The sequence below is a fragment of the Bombus impatiens genome, unplaced genomic scaffold, assembly GCF_000188095.3.
Source record: "Bombus impatiens unplaced genomic scaffold, BIMP_2.2 scf_0417, whole genome shotgun sequence".
Lineage (NCBI taxonomy): Eukaryota > Metazoa > Arthropoda > Insecta > Hymenoptera > Apidae > Bombus > Bombus impatiens.
The window spans coordinates 76,335-96,112 of record NT_176836.1 but is presented as its reverse complement, the minus strand read 5'-3'; the positions used below and the strand labels follow the sequence as shown (position 1 = coordinate 96,112).

The following is a 19,778-nucleotide window of genomic DNA, read 5'->3' as shown; positions in this document are numbered from 1 at the left end:
TTGCGTTTATGACACTTGTATTTTCCACTACCACCGCACAATTTCTTCGATTGTCGCGCCATCCATCCTTCTCCATTAACACAAATAAGCCAACCACTCGACCACAACCCCTAGCCAATTTCAATTTATCACAATAACAACAGGTGTGATAATCGTGATTCAGCCTATTATAGGAAATTTGGCCGAGTAATATACATGGAATTGCTGGCAATTATTATTTATAGCTGTTACAGACAACGTTATCGAAACTCGTTAACACTTTGACTGCCACGTTGATCATTGGTGACCGGAGCGCTTCAACTTGCAATTGTAAAAATTGTATGAAAATTGACAGTTAGGGCATTTTGAATATAACCGATAAATAGAAAACTCTTTGAAATGTAAAGAGCCTCATTGAACAATTAAACATTTTTATTAGAACATTAATAAAAAAAAATGAGAACAAATCTTGTATCTAACGGTGCACTGTGTTTGCATCCATATCTTTGAGGGGTAATTTACGAATATTATTATAAACACACTGTTACGCCCCGAGCCTCACTATAGTCCGTGTTCCTAACCGTCTCCCTTGGTACTACAGCGTCGCAGACAGATCGTCTTACATAACCGTCGAGATATACACAAAGTAGGGATAAACGCATAGTTGTCGTCAAGCAGCGAGTTCTAGAAACATGGATTCGCCTTCGGTCCGTTATTTTATTTACACAAAAAAGGTGGCATACGTGACCATAGGCGCGAACAGTTGCGAGACCCGAGCGTGGTAGGGGTCGTCTCCTAGAGAAGACAAAGGACAAAATCGAAGAGCAGTCAGTAGCAAATGAGGATTCAAACCGAATACATCGAGAGGTTCAGAGAAATAAAATCAAAATCGCTTAGTCAAACGAATACGTCGAGAAATATCATAAAGTCGAGTGGAATTATAATAATAAATTAGTTGTATCATCGTTAAATCGTTTGTAACGTGTTAATTATAACTTTAAATATTGTTAAATATACAAGTTTATATTAACCCTGTTAATTCAGTGTTACAATCATTTGAACTACCTCTGTTATCCTAATCGAAACAGGGGAACGACTGATTCGGGGCTTCGATTATCAGAATCGTAGCGAGAATTTACGCCTTTCGCTGACGCGTTTTCGCTCGCTCGCTGACGGTTGTAACACACACCTTGAATGCTCTGTGTTTGCATCCATATCTTTGAGGGGATATCTACGAATATTATTATAAACACACTTTAGAAAATAATTGTAAATGCTGCTTTATAATCATATAATTGAAGTTAGAAGTGTGAACATACCTTACTATTATATGTAGAATGAGCAAATACTGTTTACTAATATCTTCTACAATATATTCAACAATATATTCTGCACGTTTTGTTTACGGCGAAATAACGAAAGCGAATGGCTTGTTGAAATAAACGAAGCCTTGTTACAATATGTCGCTATCAACTGTTACCACGTGACCACCACGTGACCACGACGTTACACAGGCGTCACGTGACCACCAATAAGATAAACAGTCCATTGGGAAAGAATGTTGTCTTACATCATCAATTTATTATTATTTTACCATTATATACTTCGAATAATAAAAATACTCCCGTGGCGTCCCGAGCGAAACATGTGATTTCCGCGTGGCATTCAAAGTGTTAAACTATTTGCTTAATTACATCGTAATAATTACATCTTGCTGATTATATCTTCAAAACTCTAAAATATCTTTAAAATTTGAACACCTAACGTAATAACATTTTAACCACGAAACTTAACGGTTGACCTGTTTGAGACGTAAAATTTCTACGAGAGGACAAGCTTTGTTCCGTTTCTGAGAGAATGAAGGAAGCGCAGGGTAAAAAGTCTGCGTGAGATAGTTGTATTAAATTAAGTGCCGGTAGAGTGCTGGGCGAAATTAAGCCAGGGAAAATTAAAATGAGTAAGCAGCCGGCAAGACGAGGCGAGCGAAAAATTCCATTCGCCATTTTATTGCCGCTGTGCTTTGTTCAACAAACCGGCTCTGTTATTACGCTATAACGCCGCTTCAAACGGCAATCCGGATGACAAATAGCAAATACACGCGGAAATTAAAAATAGCACGCGAAGCCTACGAAAGTCGATTGACTTTGTAAATTAGTGTTTTGTATCGTAAAACGTAGCGAATCTGCTTCGAAACGGACGAAACTGCGTTTCTTTGAAATTCGACTCTGCCGCGCCATTCTATTTTGCCCTAAAAAGAGGAGGAAGAAGAACATCGCTGTAAATCGGCGTTACATGTCAAGAAGATTCGTGTTAAAAGTGAAGAAGAAACGCCACGAAGCTTTCTGCAAACATCAAATTAGCATTTAGAGGATGTTAAAGACATCCAGCTTGTTCAGCGAATTGTTTCAAAGAGTTTTATAAACTAAGATTCTATTAATTAATTAATTTGTACGATGATAATGCACGGTGCAACATTTGATATATCGATAGATTTATTGGAAATTATTTCACGCCAGTATTGCTGGATACTGTCGCAGTGCAACCCATATAAAACTCGCTTATTTGCCTTTTCTATTTACGCAAAATTAAAAATGGTTTAGGATGCGCTGTATAAGAATGCAGCCACCTACCATAGAACAAACAAAAAGCAGCATTACACTGGCTACACCGCTGAATTTTTATTTCGTCGCTATTTCAACTATGATAGCCGCATAACTACGTCTCTCTGTATTATGGTCGAGATGTCCTCAATAAACGAATAAAAATACACCATAAAATTTCGTACGAGTGTCGTATTTTAACGTATCGTTTAATCCGAGACTAGCCGAAATTCAGAAGCGAATTTCAGGATATGAAAACTATTTTTATATGATATTGGATCGTCCCGGCAAGTTAGTTCCGATTTTTCAGCAATTTGATCGACACGAAAGATGATACGGAGAAGCTTCTCGCGAAAAAGCCTGAGAGGTTCTGCAACGATGGAGCATTCGAGTTGCGTGAAAGATGGAGAAAATTGTGCAAGAAAATGCCACCTATGTAATTCGATAAATGTACATGGAATGGAAATGTAAATCGGAAGGAACTTTGCCCTCCATTGTGACATATTTGAAGCTCATTGAAATCTACTAAAAAATATAGATTTTTCTAAAAATCTACTAAAAAATATAGATTTTCCTAAAAATCTCCTAAAAAATTTCCTAAAAATTTCTGTATAGTTAGCAAAAGTAACATTTGTAGCGCAGTAAAGGCAGCAAGCAGACGCAAGTGAGCGCAAACATGCACAAACGAAGACAAACAAACGAAGCAACACAGGGAATATCCGAACAGCATCGTTAACTCGAAGAACCGGGCGATTTCGTTTATTAGTTAACAGCAATTTCGATTCGAACGCACCGCTAAACCACAGTAACGCGTGCTAGCCGGTTCTATCGTCACTCTATCGTCTCTCCCTCCCTCTCTCCCTCTCTCTCTCTGTCATCGTTTATTTCACCCAAGGGAGAGCCGATGCAATCATCCCTCCAAACAAGCCGCCACTTTTCTCGTGCGTTCCTCCGGATTGCCTAATGAATTATCGAGCCACGAGCTTTCAGCCTCCATTGTTTCGATGTCCTGGTTTCACAGAGGTTATTCTCGGCTGTTCCTCTAAAACCGCGATGATTTAAGGGATTTGCTTTGTCCATGATTTCTCCACAATGCCGACACAGTTTATGGAGTAACGGTTTTGCAACGGATAAAAAGCAAGTCGTTTGCCAGCAGGAATATCCGCAGTTTGTCGCAACTAACGCAAGCTTTTCCAATTTTAATACATATAAATTGTCGATTCTTTCGATTTGCGTTCACAACGTCTCGGTGTTTTCAATTTCATTTGAACAGTATATTACTGGCTTATCACATCTAATATACAGCGAGCTTTCTCATTGTTGATCATTCTATGTTGCTACATTTCCAACTGTTTCCATGTTTCCTTTCTCAAATCTACTACGTATACACATAAATACATATTGAAAATGAAGTATTTGTTATAACGCGTCATAAGAAAATTTAGAAAAATTTACCAAATGTCCAGCTGGACAAATTGTAAAGCACAAATTAAATAATAAAAAGTGTTTGTTGTAACACGTCATAGGTAAAATTTAGAAAAATTCACCAAATGTCCAGCTGGACAAATTGTAAAGTACGAATTAAATAATAAAAAAATAGGTAAAATAAGTGTTCGCGTTCATCATCCCATTTCGTTAGCTGCACATAATGAAAATATAAAATTGCGCGAGAATTCAATCTAGTTATGACGTTCCATCGAAATTGGGAATCCGCCTGAAGGATAAGCCGCCTATTCAAGTTAAATCAAAGACTAAGCAACGAGTTTGAAATTTCCATTTCTTCAGAGCAAGTTCCTGGTGGACACGATCGGTGGATTCTTATCTTATGGCCCTTGACCGACCATCGATCGCGCAGCCAATCGCCACCATCCTCTCTCTCTCTCTCGCTGTCTTAGCACGTTATCTCATTGCAAGGGATGCAGAGGGAGAGCTACCCTCGTAATTGGCCAGGGGAATATCCGTAAAGGTGTGCATCTTCGTCAAGAGATGCTTTGACCTTGTTACCCTGTGCCCTGTGTTTGCAGCTTCCCTTGCGAATTGCCTTTCTCTTCGTGGCATAAATTGTCGCTCGTAAATATTAGCTTGTCCAAACAGTTTCTTTTCTTTTACAAGGAAATAACAGATACACCACATTTTTCGTTTGATATTACCTTTCTGAATTATGTGTGATGCATTTTATAGCGATAGAAGAAAATAATGTAAAACGAGAAATGTCATGCATCTGTCATTTTCTTGTAGAACGAAGGAAGAAACTTTTTGGACAACTTAACACTTTACCGACCGCTAGCGGTTCAACAGCATACGCACGTCCGACCGGCAGCTCAAGCGCAGATTCTCCCTGGCGCTGGCTCTGTTTCGGTTTAGACTCTCCGATACCATTCTTTTCGTTCTACACGAACAATAAGTTTTTCAAATTGGTATAAAACTGTGGGAGTTTACAAAGCAACGCAACGGACGCAACTGAGCAAGGTACCTTAATACTAAATAACAAATTACGGTTCAAATAACGAGAAAGATTGTCGGCGACAAAAAGCCGGTTAATTAGCTATCGGTCGGTAAGCGACGGCGACAAAAAACCGACTAATCGACTATCGGTCGGTAAAGTGTTAATACACGCGTAGATAGCTGCACTTACCTATGACATCACTTAGACACACAACTTACGTGGAAGCAACATAGTAGATTAATTGTAGAGAAAATACGGATAGGAAGAAAACAAATGTACTGGTTGACTAGTAGAAATTCTAAACTCAGCATAGAAAATGGATGAAAAATATACAAGACGATAAAAAAAGCAATTTGGACGCACAGAATGTCATCATATGGGGGGCAGCAGCAATGAATCACATAAACTACAATTGAAAATACTCAGAACCATAGTCAACGCGCCATGGTATGTCAGAAACACGCAACATAGGACATACGCAAGACCTAAAAATATGTCAAAGAAGAAATCGGCAGATAAGCAACAAAATACAAGGAAATGAAATAAAAAGAAGACTAAAAAAAAAACACTCCATGGACCTCACTAAAGAAATAAAACATACAAACTCGAAGATGGTATCCACACGTTATTTAGCAATAAAGTTAGAAAAATTTAGCAAATGTCCAGCTGGACAAATTGTAAAGTACAAATCAGATAAATAAAGAAAAATTGTAGTTCGTAAGAAAAAAAAAAAAAAGAAAAATAGTTGGACCGGCGTGAACTCGTAGAACTAACAAAAGCAATCAATACTTGATGGTATATCGTCTTAGGAATTAATGAATACAGCTGTTCACGAAGGTATTTGAATATTTATAGACAGTTTCTTCGCGGATATATAACGCGTGTTATATGAAACATTAAAAAATTTCATTGCCACTAGAACGAGGCTTAATTGTTATGATCGAGATGTTGAAATTCCAGACGAACGAACCTGAAAATGCACGCAGAAACTACAAAACATTCGATGTTACTATGGAGATTATACGTAGATTTTACAAAGATCATAAACGTATTTAAACTGCCAATTGTTCATTGCATCAACGAGCCTTCGTATCTTCAGTGAGACGATCTTTCAAGGTCTCGTGCCCAAATACTCTCATGATCCAGTGTAAGTAGTATAAAGGAGCGTATGAGGGAACAAGTAGTATAGATAGACGTAGTACGGGCAAAGTAGTATAAATGGATGTAGAAAGAAACCGGTAGCGTTTATCAGGATTTATAGCTAAATATAGCGACAAACAATATATACGAACATCACGCGTGCCAAATTCCCGCGATCCAATTGTATCTTTTCCACGTTAAAAAATAATTAGTGAACCATGAAAGTCTGTTACAAACAATGAAGAAACACTTTCCGGAACAAATCCACCAGTTACTCAAATCATACCTAAGCAACAGAACCTTTGTAGTAAAGATAAAGGATGAATATTCTGAGGTAAAAGACATCAAGGTAGGGCTACCGCAAGGAAGCGTCTTAACCCATTTGCGTTCAAGCGCGGATTAATCCGCGCGCTGCGACTGCCTTTTATCGCTAAGCGCGGATTATTACGCGATTATTACTTACGACCGACCGCGCGTGGTGATAGGGACCATTCAGTTAAACGCCGCTAATGCCTTCAAATGTCTCCTTAAGTAGGGCCATAATGCAAATGGTTGACCAATATTATACACACTATACACGGTCGACACACCAACGACTACTAACAGCGAAATACTGACATTCGCGGACGACACGGCTGTACTAGTCACCCATACTAATCCAGAAACAGCAGTCACATTACTACAAGAGCGCATCAGAAAAAGTAGAAAAATGTCTGCAAGGTAAAGAAATAAAAGCAAAGCCCGGTAAATGCAACCGTATTATATTTACACTAAGAAAACGAAAACCACCAAATCCAATTGTATGGCGCGCACATAACACAAACAAGGCAAATTAAATACCTAGGACTCCACTAAGACACACAACTTACATGGAAACAACATATTAAATCAATTATAGATAAAATACGAGTAAAAAGAAGACAAATGTACTGGCTAACTAGTCGAAATTCTAAACTCAGCATAGAAAATAAACTAAAAATCTACGAAACGGTAATAAAACCAATTTGGACGTACGGAATACCGTTATGGGGGACAGCAGCAACGAGCCACATAAATAAACTAGAGTCGCTACAATCGAAGATACTGAGAACAATAGTGAACGCCCCCTGGTATGTGAGAAACGAGGATATACGCAAAAGACTTAAAAATACCAACGGTCAAAAAAGAAATCGGCAGGTACGCAGAAAAATACAAGGAAAGAACTGCAACACATGCAAATCAGTTAGCTGCTGAAGCGAGCAAAACTCTTATAGAAAGAAGACTAAAAAGAGAACACCCCCACTGACCTCACTAAAGAAATAAAATAGTCAAACTCGAAGATGACATCCCGCTGGGCGTAGCCATCCACATGTTTTTTTTTATTTGGAATTAGTTTACAATCAATTCTCATTGAGAATTATAAATCAATTATTCTGGCGTGGTACTATAACGTGAATAATAAATGATTATCGTATGTTTGGTTCTAGCTGAATCTAATATTTAAATCTAGAGGGCAATGTCTTTTTAGCCTGCGGATCTGATCCGTCGTGTCAAGTAACTGAATAACTAGTGGGTTTTGGTGATTGTTAATTCTTATGTTATATATATTACTGAATTTGAATATTTCTTCTTTAACTGTAGGTATCTTAAGATCGCGATGTACCGTTTCGTTGGTAACATACCAAGGTGCGTCTATTAAGGATCTTAGAATTTTTTATTGGAATCGTCGAAAAATTTCTATGTTGGAATTACTCGCTGTTCCCCATAGTTGGATCCCATAGGTTCAAACAGGTTTTAATATGGCTTTATATAGCATTATTGTAGGATCTTATACTACAATTAGTCTATTAATAATAATGGATTGTGCAGATGCTGATTAAACAGGAAAAGATGGTTGTTTAACGTGAACTAAATACAACAACGTACCACGAATCAAACGCTCTCTCTCACGCGGACCACATTCTCTCGACAACGCTAGCAACACTCTCGACAACGCAATTCGCACTCTCTGACTGCTCAACTAATACTGACTGTTAATTCGTCTTTCTCCCTTAGCGTCCCTTTGTCCTTTGTCTTAGCCCCACCACGCACGTGTTCCGCAACCGCTCGTGGCCAGAGTCACGTAGGCCTTTTCGACGAAACTATTCGATTGAAGGACCGATATACGATATACTTCGGCTTTCTCGCGACATTGTTTATAGTTTAATTTACTTATAATTCTCAATGAAAATTGATTGTAAAAATTCTACCAAATAAAAAAGAAATCGTTTATGGTTCATCCGATATCTCTTAGGCCTTTTGTATACGATACTACATTATTTTACTCTGCACGCTTAAGTTGCAACGTCTGCCAATGAGCCAGTAGAATTTTTTTAAATTTTAATTTAATCCACATGTTATTTAGCAACTAAGTTAGATAAATTTACCAAATGTCCAGCTGGATAAATTGCAAAGTACGAATTAAATAATAATAACAAAAAAAAAGTATCCCCCGTGTTTAAAGAAAACGAGAAGAATTTGTTGTCGGTTTTCTTCGAACCGATACGATGACAGTCGTGTCTCGCTAAAATTCCTCTTATTTGTCAAGATGAAAAGAAGTATTGGAATATAAAAATTCGAAACTCTTGGCAAGTATACGTTATACCACAATTCAAATATTCAAATCAAGATCATTCTATTAAAACAAAAAGACAGAAGGAAAAAAGGAGGATATTTCGTACTCTGTCTCCTCTCTAATCAGTCTTGGAACTTCATCCTTTAACTCGTCCTTTTGACGAGCAAATTGACGAAGGATTAACTCGACGCTCCTTTCGTGTGTTGATCCCGAGGGATCGGTCGTTTGCGAGATTCGCTTTAATTATTTTTCGCGCGTCCCGTTGCGCTCACTTTAAATTAGCAGCGCGGCAACCACTTTTGCCATCACACAGTTTTTACTTGCCCCTCTCTGTCTGTCTCTCTCGCTCTTCTGCTTCTGTTTTCCACATCGTCAACATTTTCCCTCGTGAGTGTACACATTTTTAAAGTGAAAAGCCTGTTTGCAGAATTCCAACATTTCCTCGTCGCCTCGGCTTCTCTCTATCAGCTTTCAGCCTCGTGTTTTCGGCGCACCGTTAATTAATTAAAATTGAGCCGGAATCAGTGGCAGAATTAGTCGTTGATGACAGTGAAAGCTATGCATTTTATTTTTCCTCTTTCACCGCACAGTTACACGTGGAATTTCCTTTTTTCATCAATATTTAGTTTTACGATCTTTACGATGTTTCCCGTTTTCTTCTTTCTCTTCTTCTTCGTTTCAGTAAAGAGAAAGTAGACATGAATTTGGGAGAAGTGGCGCGAAGGCTTGCGGAAACGTGAATCGAACATTAAATCTAACATTGCATTTCATAAACATGTTATTTTTATGATTTATTGTTTATTCGTTCAATTATTTTGAGAAGAATTTTTATTCGCGAAAGAAATTATGAAGAAGATATAAAATATAGAAATAGAATAATTCTAATAGAGAAAAATAAAGGAAGAAATAAATAGACGTAGAATAATAAAAATTATGGAAGAAGAAATATATCAAACAAATAAATATATGAAGAAATTCAGGGGCGAACGAAAAGTGGGAAAGAGAATAGTTTTCGTCCATCTTCTTTTCGTTATTTCCGCCGATCCAATTTAAAAACTGACTGGTTTTTTTATGTGACTCCGCGCCGCAAAATGATCGATGCCACGCGAGCTGCGGATGCGAGCAATTGATACGCAAACAGGTGTTGAAATTGTCAGCTGCTCGTCCCTGTACAAATTTCATCGAAATGATAGCGAAAGAGCGTTAAAAACAATTGCTCCGTGATTTTTATTCTCCTCTTCGAGAGCTATCGCGAAAATGAACATACACTTTCGTCGATTAGCACCAACAGCGGCGGATTTCGTCGTTATAATTCAATTCGGGAGTCCGTATCAAGCCAGCGACAAGGCAAAACTATACAGTGGACTACTCTTTACGAGAACTATTGGGTTGGCAACTAAGTGATTGCGGATGTTGTCATTAGGTGGTACTGACAAAATCCGTAATCACTTAGTTGCCAACCCAATAATACCATGTTAAACTGCTTTGTGTAACTGTCGTTTGAAACTACGCTTCGTGTTACTTAGCTGTGGTCGAATCAGCTAGGCACTGAAAACAAATACGATGACATGGACTGCGATTTTTGAAACAGTTATCAAGCACCATTATCCTAAATAACTGTTACCATAAACCCAAACTTCCTGTCGATATCGTTTTCGCAACTGTACCTAACGACGATATGTCGTTTGTATTTTTGATGTTTTATTTAGCCGAAACTTAGAAGCGAATATGTCGTTGCTAGCGACACTAAAATAACACTTTACCGACCGCTACCGGTTCAACAGCATACGCACGTTTGACCGGCAGCTCAAGCGCAGATTTTCCCTGGCGCCAGCTCTGTTTCGGTTTAGACTCTCCAAATTTCTTTCTGATGCAACTGAGCAAGGTACCATAGTACTAAATAACAAATTACTGCTCAAATAATGAGAAAGATTGTCGGTGATAAAAAGCCTATTAATCGGCTATCGGGTCGGTAAGTGTCGGCGACAAAACCGATTAATCGGCTATTGGTCGGTAAAATGTTAAGTGTTACATTCGGCACCGTTTCGAGCTCCGTGGCAGCAGAATCAGCCAACGGCCGTCTGTCGACTGACTCGAAGTTCTTAGGACCACCAGTAACCAAACAGAGCCGCGGAAACAAAGACTTTGGAGCGAGCCGAAGTATCGTGCAGATTTTATCGCTGGAAAATTCCAACACACAGGAACAATTTACGTATTTTCGAGCTACGGAGGAGAAGAAGCAACGCGATATGTAAATAAGCAAGAAACTGGTAGAAAGTGGTGTTACTGTGCGGAATATGAACGGAATTGTATTTAGGTGATGCCATTTGGTTGGGATATCTGTACCACCCTGTATATCGGTAGCACGGAAGAAGCGCTGAGAATTCAGCAGGAAGAAAGCTACTTTCAAGTAGAAAGTTTAAACGGCGAGTAGCGGCCGAAGACGTCGTCGATAAGACAGGTTGCTATCTGCAACTGTCCAGTCCTCGTGAAAGTTCGCGACTATGCATAGAAGAAGACTTTTCCACGGAAACTCCGCTATTTTTCATCCTCCCAATTCAGGAATAATTCGACGAAAGTTCAGCTATTCGCAAGCACTCGCTACACTTCCGTTGAACCTTCTTCATGGTTCTTCATGGTTCATGAAAACCGTGCGCCGTCATAGAAAGAAAGTTGAAGAAATCCTTATTATCGTTTATCTTCGAGTTATTGAGTTCGATCGTACGAAAGCAAGAACCTTATAATCCCGTGATGTCGAGAATCCAGATGCTGGCAAAGCAACGATTCGTCACGCTCAGTAATTTTGATGGAGAATTAAATAAATTAAAATATTCTTCCCTTATTAGACGTTAAAATTCTTTCTCGCCTTCGGTCAGTTCGCGACGGACAGACGTTTGACATTCTGAAGCTGTTCTCACGCTTTTTTGCCAACGTTTAAACGATGCTGTTGTTGGGTAGATGATTCATTTACACTGTACATGTGAATGTGTGTGTAAGCGTTAGAGGGCGTGCAGGCTTAGTGGAGACAAAAGACTGTTGCCAGATGTTAGAAGAATCTGGAAGAGTCGGTTGAGAACAAGCGTGCGTGCAAGAAGGTTATCGAGGAGTGTACACTTCAGAGTGTAATATATATGTATAGCTGTTGCGTGTGAAATAAAGTAAACTATTTGTATTGCCGAATTCTTTCTTTACCTTAACAGCTGTACCAAAGCACCGATGAAAATGGTTACACAGCAGGCTGATAAAAAGGAAAGGAGATACGTAAGAGACTGGAAAATACTAGAACACCGGCTTAATTACTTCACCGTAAAGGAATAGACTGCTTTTTATTTCATTTCAACGCTTGAATCAACGTTTCACTCAGTAAGTTTTTCCTCGAAAAGGGAAGATTATTTTTCTTGCAGAACGTGGCCAAGACTCGGGTGATTAGGGTGAATTCAGCAGGAATTCGAAACTGCCCGCTTCCACTGAAGATAAACGAGAGCCAACTCCGTTCCCATTATTATCCAACTTGGCCTGAAAGTGTCGGTTTCCTTCTGCTTCCTTCGTTTGCCCTCTAGGGGTTACGAAAATAGCCACTGTCGGCCGATGAGTCTTGGGCAAACGGGCCAACTGTAGCCCGATGACCTCTACAAGTCAAACACCACGAGTTCAGCTTCCAAACGAACGATCGGTAGGATTTTGGCTAATGACGGCATCGGGTTTGACACATTTTTGGCCAGCGACGCGCGATCGTTAACGAGAATATTCCAACACTGATTATTACAGAATCTCCTTTTACGAATATGTATCAGTTGATATGGAAAAAAATACAAGGAAATGATGCAAACCAGCTGGCTACTGGAACGAGCAAAACGCATATAAAAAGAAGACTAAAAAGAAAACATCTCACTGAAGAGATAAAATAGACAAACTCAAAGATGGTATTCACATGTTATTTAGCAATAAAGTTAGACAAATTTATCAGATGTTCAAGTGGACAAATTGTAAAGTACAAATTATACGAATAAAAAAGAAAAGGAATATGTTAGGAGTAATTCAAATTTGAGAAAAAAGCTCAAAGATGATTTATAAAAAAGAAGAAGAAGAAGGTACCACAAGACGTTCGATCAAAGTATTCCTCGTTGCTTCCTACAACTTGAAGACAAAATGTTGTAGATAAAATTCAATCGTCTGGACACTGACAAAGGAGAACGTCGCTAAAACACACATTGTTCCTGTTGAGGTTGACTGATTGAAGAACGAATGGGTGAATTTGTAATAGAATAATAGAAAATTTGTAATAGTTACGTACTCTCTTAGTGTTACTAGACAATGCAATGATAGGGAGCAGGTTCATATATTTACAGCAAAAGGACATTACCAAAAAAGTTAAGCTTATAGCTTTGGTTAGGCTACAGGGAACATAAATAGAAATCTGTTTATTATTTTCTTTGTTCCTAGACCTTGCCTAGGAACCTAAAACATAATGTATACTCAAGGCCACAATAACATGTACCGCTCCATATTTAGAATATTTCGCGTAAGAGTTTTTCTTCAAGTAGTTACTTCAACAGTTTTACCTTACTCGCCTTATCCGATACCAATGAGATACTAAAGTAATTCGACGATCTTGTCTAAAGACGCAGCATTTTCCTAATATGAAATCGATCAGTTAGCTGATAGATAGCTTAAGGTTAGTTAAAAACCAGCAGCGCGTACTTTGATCGCTGTATCTCCTTTAAAAATAAGGTTTCGGTTTCGCTGAGAAACCGAAGCTCGGCAGACACGCTCCTGCGTATAATTTCGAAAATATCAAACTGACAAAAAACGAATGAAATCTACAGATTCACAATTCGGACAGATCACATAGTTTTCGAATATCTTTGAACATTTCTTCCTTTTTACGTGGTGCCATCTGTTCCGGAATAAAAGTAACATTACACGCGTTAAGCGAAACTTTTTGAAATCTCGTCGGTATCGATACGACTATCGTGATTAGGATTTTCGTGGGCCACAGTACACTTTTTGCGTCTCATGATCCCATTCTGCCGTTTCGATAAACTCGTCATTATCAGCATGGTTAATCGATTAACGCTCGATTCACCTCACTTCAATCGGAAAGCGTGGCGCCCTTTGTTTGAACACGTGTACTCCTCTGTTCGACGTGCACACTTGTGCACACCGGCCACAGTCGCTGCGCATAATGTTGTTTTTACTTGACCTGAATCCCCTAACGAGTGAACGTTTTGAGCAGAGACCGAGCGTGAAAATTGAATTGATCCTGGAACGGGACGGTTCCGTATTACTCCTGTTGAGGATCGTGGATCTTAATCGCCGAAATAAAAGTAAAGGAACACTAAGATTAGACTTGGAATTTATATTGAAATAGTTTTAGATTTATTTAATAAATGATTCACAGAATCTTCGTTGATATACATTTGCACGCGTCTCAGCACTTTCTTTGTCTCACCATCTTCTATACCACACTGCTAACGGAACAGTTGCATTGATCTGTTTTTCGAGACGCTGTGCACGCATAACTTCCATACACTTATACTCACATACGTGTGTCACTACTACGCGGCTAATGTAGTCTAACACACGAAATTATACATATGTAGCGGCACTCGGCAACAATGCATATCGCCGAAATGAAGTGCCTAATGAGTCATCGATATCCTAACGGTTCTTCCGTCGAATGTTCGAGAAGAAGGCGTGCGTGGCAACGATGGCGGACGCCTAACAAACGCGTGGATAGTGGGGATATTGAGGGGCGACAAAAAGAAAAGAATCGAATCCGATCGACAGTTAGGTTCGAACTAGAAAGCGACAAAGTCGAGTTGTAACTGGGTAGCGAGATTGACTAGCGAAACCGAGAGCGATACGCGACGCGATCAAAAGGAGATTCTTGTTAATAAATGTTGACCTAATAAATTGCTGACCTAAACACCGAGTGATTATTTAACGCACTATATTCAATAACAGCTCACATATCTCAATAGCTCCATAAGATTGTTGATTTTCTATGACTTCGGAGAGCGTTTCCTGGTTGCACGACTATTTTCATAACGACATTTTTCTACGATTTCTATCATTCACCGTGAACGTTCGTGATTGACTGGAATAAAATTTGTTCGACAGCGAGTTGTCGAACACGAAAAATGAAAACCTTCGATAGCTGTTTATTCTTGCGACACGCTTGGCTCGTTAGCGCGAGAAAAAGTGCAGAGTTTTCTTTTTCCTACTATACTATACTAGTGATTTCATGAATAACGATCGAATAACAACAAAATGTGAAGTGTCATCGAAAAGCCAAAAACGTTTAAAGATCAAAATGAAAAAAAAGAATCTTAAACTGGAGGAACAGTAAAAAGAAGGAGCGGTGAAGGTGAAATTCAACCTGGCGCGTTTCAGCGGTTTTAAAATAAATATACAGAGGAAAGCTTTGTAAAAAAGGGAACTTGCGTCATAAGGTTCCTTTTTCATGAACAATTTCACTCGATACGGGCAAGCGTAGAGACAAGGACAATTTTTGTCTGACGATTTTTTTCACAAAGCACCGAGGAAATTGAACTGCGAGAGGCCGTCTTGAATTTCTGTGTACCGGCTTCAAAAAGGATCCGATATCTTCCTGCTCTTAAGGTCTTCTCGGAGTCCTTCAAAAGGACCATAATCGATTCCAGCTCGTTCTTTTTCCCCTCGTTGCATACGACCGGTACTTCCCGCGATCTTCGATCGTTCATGTTTAAGCCGATTTTCAATTTACCAGTGCAATTATTATTTACACACTCGTACATAATAACAATTCTTTATAATAATTATGTATAGGTCCTATTCATATTACCCAAGCTGAGTCTGGTTTCGCAAGGAAAATTAAGTATTTCCGGAATTCTTTCATCATCGGTTGTAGTACAGTTCGAAACATTTTCTCTTGTATGGCCGCAAATAACAGAAAAACAGTGGGTTGCGTTACGCAGGACACCCTGTATATGGATAGTGTAGTGTCTAGAAGGTGGTTCCTTACGCACGATAATGTCGAGATTATATCGATAAATGCATATTTAACGTTGTTGAGGCAAGTTAGGGATCTGTAAATTTTCCATTGCGAACACTACGGAAAGCAAATAAATGGCAAACACTGAAAATGTTAAATTAGACGACAGGTAAATAAAAAGATGTTATTGGCTCGGCAAATGGCGAATGACAAAAGGTAACCATTTCTGAATGTTGTCTTAAACAATATAAGGTAACGAAGAAAAGATCGTATGAAGGCGTAAAAGTTTCAGAGTATCGAAACTGCGGCTCAATTTCTCCAAGCCATGGAGACTCGGGGTTGCAGCAAGTTCGCAAGATTGGAAAATTCTGTCAGTCGCGAAATTGCATACTTCGACGAAAGTACAGCGCAACTTTCTGTTCCAATGCATTTTCTTCGCTCGCTTCGTTCTGAAAAGAGTTTATTACGATATTTATTTTGCGCCAACTGTACTTTCCAGCGTTGGCGAATTTTACGAGATGAAGAGGGATCATCGGCACCGACACTCGACTCTAAACAAACGTCGCGATTTCTGGCTATTACCGGTTTATTTATCTCTTTGTTTACTATGTAAGATCCTACTGTATTTCTATTCTCTTAACACTTTGACTGCCACGCCGAAATCACATGTTTCGCTGAGGGCGCCACGGGAGTATTTTTATTATTCAAAGCATATAATGGCAAAATAATAATAAATTCGTGATGTAAGACAACATTCTTCCCCAGTGGACCGTTTATCTTCTTAATGGTCACGGGTGACCATCGTTTGCGAAAGTCACTGCATCATGGCGGAAAAAAGATATAACATGAAGTAGGAATTTGAAGATAAAAATTGTAAAACCAGTCAATTTGACTGGTGTGGTAGTTCTAATGTTAACAAATTTATATTTATATTCGACGTAAAAGCCCGGTTCTGAAGGGACGAAGCGCTCAATTTCAAGGAAAGTTTGTTCAAGTTTACACAGAGAAATAAATCCGCAGAGCGGTCGACGACCGTCACGAGTAGACGTGTGGCCTTTTCCCATCGTCGTGAGAGCTGTCTCAGTCGCCCTGGGCGTAAACTCTCGCGCCGCCCTAGCTGTTTTGCTTCCGATTTAGATGTTTCTGCCTGTGAATACGGAAACTAGAGAGAAAGCCCCGTAAACATTACCCATTACTCGTGAAACGATGGCAGCTAATGGGAAGCCTTGTACAAAAAAAAAAAAAAAAAAAAGAAAGAAAAGAGACACTCTTGTGCCAAAGTAAACAGACGATGGAATAGATTACTATAGCGATAACTAGGCTATTTTTTTTTATTTATTTATGCATCTATGGGAAATTTGATAATATATGTATCAGGTTGTCCCAAAAGCTTCTTTCATTTCGTAAGGGAATGATAGATGCGCAATATTTCTTGTTTTATATTATTTTATTGAATTGTATACCATCCATTTCGTTCTATTAAGACGTAGACCACAACAACATTTGATACATTAGGTTCCGCGTTTGCGTAAAGACGCATTGTTGCAAAAGACACGAAGTAAAATGTAAAAGAAGATTTATAGTAAAAACGTCCAATATTATCGCCTACTATATTTCATTTAATTTAACAATGCCTTAGTTACTTTCAATATTTCTTTACACTTCCATTTGCCATAAGTGTATTTGCCTCGTACAAGTTTTGAATTTGTGAAAAGGTTATGGGAGCCGGTGGAAGCATTTGTGTAAAGATACATTGTTGCAAAAGACACGTTTGTAAAGAAGAAAAGACGCTTTTGAAACAACCTAATACAAGACACGTACATAAGATATTCGTTAAAAACTGTTCACAAGCGTTTGGATACTTTCGCGAGTAACTGTATATTTAATGTAAAAGAAGATTCATAGTTAAAATTCCCAAAATGACCAATATTATCGCCTACTGTATTTAATTTAATTTAACAATGCCTTGACTAGCTTGAATAATTTCTTACATTTCCATTTGCCATAAGTGACTCCGCGTACGAGTTTGAATTTGGAAAAAGGTTATGGGAGCTGGTGGAAGCGTAAGTTTGACACTTGGGGAAGGTTAAAGACTTTCGTTTCGCCTGGACAATTTTTTAGTGCGTAAATTATTCAAAAAATTCCAGACAAATAGATCAAGAACAAGGCGAATGGAAGAAAAAATACTCAGAAAAAGTAGATCGAAGCAGAAAGAAAACTTTGTCCACGTTGACTTACCATTTTATTAATTCATCTGTTCACAGTTCACGCACGACGATTTATCAGGCTACGATCCTGTTTAGTTTATCTTCGACAGACGTTGGTGGGTAAGCTAGCCGTGACGTCTCCTCTAATTTACATTTCATTTATTCCACGAACGTGGACAATTAACCGTCTGCCGCATGATTTACTCGAAGCAAGCCCACATTCGCGTTATCCAAGTTTGTTATACCTTGTTCTAATGAATTATCCTGAACGAAACAATTTCAAAAAATACTATCGCCCTTGTCACACCACGTATTCTTATGCACTTTGCGTCATTATACAGGGTGGTTGGTCACTGGTGGTACAGGCGGAAAGGGGGTGATTCTACGCGAAAAAAGAAGTCGAAAATGTAGAATAAAAATTTTTCGTTTGAGGCTTTGTTTTCGAGAAAATCGACTTTGAATTTTCGCTCGGTACGCGTGCACTTTATCGCGTCTCGTTGTAACGGATCTCACTGTAGATCGTTGTCTCCATGGAAAAATTAAAAAAAAAAATTTTTTTTAAAATGTTTATTGTATATTTTCGATTTCTTTTTTCGCGTAGAATCACCCCCTTTCCGCTTGTACCACCAGTTATCAACCACCCTGTATATTACACAATGCATATAAGACATAATTAGCGCCATTTTATAGATTTCTCGTTACGTACTACAGCAATGAAAAAGAAGGGGAAAGAACAAAGAAGACGAAGAATGGTATTTTATCCTAAAATATCTTCACAGAAAAAGTTACTACTTTGCAAAAGTTAGATTCATAGAAATACACGCGACAATAAAAGTAGCGAATAAGCAAATGGAAGTTCGATGACAAACCTCGGCATTTGCCAATGATCTGGCGAGTGTCACACCATCTATAACCGCAATTGGAGCGCGCAATGTCACCGCGTATCCGGTAATTTGCTCTGGGACATGGCGTAACGTAAATTTTTTAGCATCTCGGCGCATAAAGCGGGTCGTTCCACGTCCTTCGTCACACACTGACCGCGATTACGGCTCTTACATCAAAGATCACGGATCAATCATCGTCATGGAAACACACAGTAGCAAGTAACATCATATTTTTCTTTTAGAATAATAACAAATCTCATCGAATTGAAATCGATATTGAAATTCTATAAAATCCATTTGACTTTTCCATTTAGATTCCGTTTCGTTAGATAAAAATCTAAAAATGCATAGAAATCGCCAGTCCATTAACGAAAGTGTTACAATTTCCATGCATTCGACAATGCAAACAATCGCTTTGCGAACACTATACCTGCGCGATAAAACACACCGTTTTCGTTCCCATACGTCTCATTGGAATGTGTAAATATTTAAATTCCGTTTGTTGCATACTTCTCCTGCATTTTATCGATTCTTGTCCGACAATCCACTTTGCAAAAATTTTCTACGGCTGACTCTAAGCTTGTTTTTCACTCTGTCGTTAGATGAGCTGGCAGAATGGATTTGCTGAATAGTCATCAAGGATAATTCGCAGAGCACTTTAAAGTAGAATTCGTTTAATTCATTGTCTCATATTGCTAATTAAAATTGATGGAATATTCAAATCATGCGACCAAGTCTCCTACGAAATTCCTTTTGCATTAGGATCTTGATTAAGCGAGCTAATTATGACACGCTGTTTGAATACTAATCGGATAACCTTGTTTCGCGTTAATTAAAATCGTAGTATAGTCTTCAAAGTGTCGAAAGTTCACTGGTGCAAAAATTCCACTGCAACTTTCCAAAGAAACTGCGAATAAAATATTGCGTTAATGCAACGCTGCTCCTCCACGGGT

The 19,778-nt window shown here is 38.6% G+C and overlaps 2 protein-coding genes and 1 long non-coding RNA gene across 6 annotated transcripts in view; 1 reads left to right on the top strand and 2 right to left on the bottom strand.

Annotated features, from left to right (window-relative positions):
- LOC100745621 (midasin) overlaps positions 1-19,778 on the bottom strand; it is a 142,173-nt gene that overhangs the window by 60,959 nt on the left and 61,436 nt on the right. The gene's annotated exons all lie outside the window — the stretch shown is intronic.
- Positions 1-19,778, top strand: part of LOC100742634 — a 76,366-nt gene that overhangs the window by 11,601 nt on the left and 44,987 nt on the right. The window lies entirely within an intron of this gene.
- The window catches only part of LOC112212984, a 59,094-nt gene continuing 47,259 nt past the window's right edge, over positions 7,944-19,778 (bottom strand). The window contains exon 3 of the long non-coding RNA XR_002946840.2: positions 7,944-8,129. This is a non-coding gene — a long non-coding RNA (uncharacterized LOC112212984). The remainder of the gene's footprint in view (positions 8,130-19,778) is intronic.